The 3,192-nt window shown below is 43.4% G+C and overlaps 1 pseudogene; it reads left to right on the forward strand.

Annotated features, from left to right (window-relative positions):
• Positions 1 to 1,172: 1,172 nt before the first annotated feature.
• On the forward strand, positions 1,173 to 2,989 carry LOC101568428 (annotated as a pseudogene).
• The last annotated feature ends 203 nt before the right edge of the window (positions 2,990 to 3,192 follow it).

The following is a 3,192-nucleotide window of genomic DNA, read 5'->3' on the forward strand; positions in this document are numbered from 1 at the left end:
ATCAGACGCTTCACCTGCCCCACCCCTGGGCGTACTTAGTCAGAGACTGAGTAATTCCTGCTCTGGGGAGGCTGAAAACAGGAGGATCACTATGAGTGTGATCTGCACAGTGAGACACTGCACCAAAAACAAAACAACCAAAAAAAAAAAAAAAAAAAAAAACCATAGATATTATTAGCTAACCCCAAGTGTCATGGATCAAATGTAATATTTGATATGAGGTTTTAAAAATATTTTTATTTGCCTTTTCATACCCATTTTTCTCAAATTAGTGAGATTATTTGGCTCTGGGGTGCAAGCCTAGAATCATATGCTTTTTTTTTTTTTTTTTTTCAATTAAGGAAATCCATTCCAGGGAAGCTCTCTTCCAATCAGTGCACAGGGAGATGGAGTCCACTTTCATCTTTTGCTCTCCCATCTCAACATGCTCCTTCTCTGACTAATGCAGCAGAGAAAGAGAGAAGGAAGGTTTCACACATGTCAGTTTAACCCACTGTCAATAGAGGAAGTCACATGGCTCCCATATGTCTACAAGGTGGGCTGGGAGGTATAGTGCTATGTATTGACAGGGAGAACAGAAGAACTGATTTAAATTATAGTCTCACACACTGTTCAAACAAGCAGAGTGTTTTTAGATAAGCCAACTGTATGATTTTTGTGTATATATGAGGAAACAAGTACTAAGAAATTCATTTAGAGGCCGGGTGTGAATGTGTAACCTCAGCACTTGGGAGAGGCTGAGACAGGATGACTGCCATGAGTTTGGGATTATGTAGTGAGACTAATGCCAGTATGAGATATGTAGCTAACCTATGTCTCAAAAAAATCCATACAGATCACAAATTATTTATGAATAAGATCCAGTATTTAACCTGAGTTTTCCTGAAATTCAGTCTGTGAGTCTGTTTACCTGCATTTAAATCAACATTTTTTGCAACAGTCCCTGTATCATTAAATCTGAATAAATAAATTTGCATTTCATTATGGTTTTTGACTAGGTGCATGAATAACTGGATAATATTCAATTTTCTCCACCTTCTGTGTTAAATACAAGGAAATATGTACACAAATCCTATTCTTTAAGGAGGAAAAGAGGTTGGAAAAATAGATGAGTAGGGGTTTAGGTGTCAGCCCCGAGGAGGCATTGTTCCTGGTTCTCTCTGTGTCTCTCTCCAGAATATTCTGCCAGTTCTCCCTGCTCTGGGTACCTGGCTTCGCAATGCATCACCCTCATGGGCCACCATGCCATGCTCGTTCTCAGCTGGAATACAAAGTGTGAATCTGAAAGAAAAGTTCAATCTGGAAACAGCAAAGCTGCTAAGACTATTGTAGATATAATTGGAATATGTTTGGGACCCAAGTCCATGATGAAGATGCTTTTAGATGCAATGGGAGGCATTGTGATGACCAATGATGGCAGTGATATTCTTCAAGAGATTCAAGTCCAGCATCCAGCAGCCAAGTCAATGATTGAAATTTAGCAGGACACAAGATGAAGAGGTTGGAGATGGGACCACTTTGGCAATTATTCTTGTGGGGGAGATGCTGTCTGTGGCTGAGCACCTTCTGGAGAAGCAGATGCACCCAACAGTTGTGATCAGTGCTTACTGCAAAGCCCTGGATGATATGATCAGCACTCTGAAGAAAATCAGCATACCTGCTGACATCAATAACTGTGATGTGATGCTAAACTTCACCAATAGCTCCATTACTAGCAAAGTAACCAGTTGCTGGTCTTCTTTGGCTTGTAGCATTGCCCTGGATCCAGTCAAGACTGCACAATTGGAGGAAAATGGCCAGAAAGAGATTGACTTCAAGAAATATGCAAAAGTGGAAATGATACCTGGGGGTATCATTGAAGACTCGTGGTGTCCTGTGTGGCATCATGATTAACAAGGATGTGACCTATTCACAAATGAGGTGCTATATAAAGAACCCTCAAATTATACTGCTGGATTCATCTCTGGAATACAAGAAAGGAGAAAGCCAGATAGACATTGAGATTACAGGAGGGGAAGACTTTGCCCAAGTCCTCCATATGGAAGAAGAGTATATTCAGCAGCACTGTGAGGACATCATCCAGTTGAAGCCTGATGTAGTCATCACAGAAAAGGGCATTTCAGATTTGGCTCAGCACTACCTCTTGCAGTCCAGTATCACAGCCATCCATAGAATTTGGAAGACAAACAGTAATCAGATTACTAGAGCCTGTGGGGTCTGTATAGTTAGCTGACCAGAAGAGCTGAGAGAAAATGATGTTGGGACAGAAGCAGGCCTGCTGGATATCAAGCACATTGGAGATGAGTATTTTACATTCATCACTGAATGCAAACACCTCAAGGCCTGTATCATCTTCCTCAGAGGAGCCAGCAGAGAAATTCTCTCGGAAGTAGAGCACAACCTACAGGACACCATGCAAGTGTGCTGCAACCTGCTCCTGGACCCTCAGCTGGTGCCAGGAGGTGGTGCCTTCAAAATGGCTGTGGCCTATGCCTTGACAGAAAATTCCAAGGCCATGAATGGTGTGGAGCAGTGGCCTTGAAGGGCTGTAGCCCAGGCTCTGGGGGTCATCCCTCACACACTCATCCAGAACTGTGGGGCAAGCACCATACGCCTGCTGACCTTTTTTCAGGCCAAACACACACACAAGAAGGTTGTGAGATCTGGGGTGTAAACAGAGACAGGGGCCTTGGAGGGCACGAAGGAACTGGGCATGTGGGAGCCTTTGGCTGTGAAGCTGCAAATATACAAGACAGCAGTGGAGATGGCAGTTTTGTTGCTAAGGACTGATAACATCGTCTCGGGCCACAAAAAGAAGGGTGAAGATCAGAGCCAGCAGGGTGAGGCTCCTGATGCTGGCCAGGAGGGAATGGTGGGCAAGGCGACTTTAGCACACAGACCAGCAGTCTTGCTTTTTCCTCAGCCAGTATGCCAGGAACACTGTGGACACCTCTGTTTCGAAGGGATCAAGTTGAGGGGCAGCCCCTAGTCCCTCTGTGTCCCAGCTCAGTTTGCAAAAGGCACTGACATGTAATTCTTCTCTATTGTAAGCTTTTCATTTAGTTTGCTTCCTGTGATTAAATCTAGGTCATTTGGAAAAACAAGAGATGAGTAAAAATATTTATTAACACACCATGAAAAGTCCTAGAAGCTAGATATTGTGGCAAAGCCATAATCCTAGCACTCAGTGGG

The sequence above is a fragment of the Octodon degus genome, unplaced genomic scaffold (assembly GCF_000260255.1).
Source record: "Octodon degus isolate 3935 unplaced genomic scaffold, OctDeg1.0 scaffold00369, whole genome shotgun sequence".
Classification (NCBI taxonomy): domain Eukaryota; kingdom Metazoa; phylum Chordata; class Mammalia; order Rodentia; family Octodontidae; genus Octodon; species Octodon degus.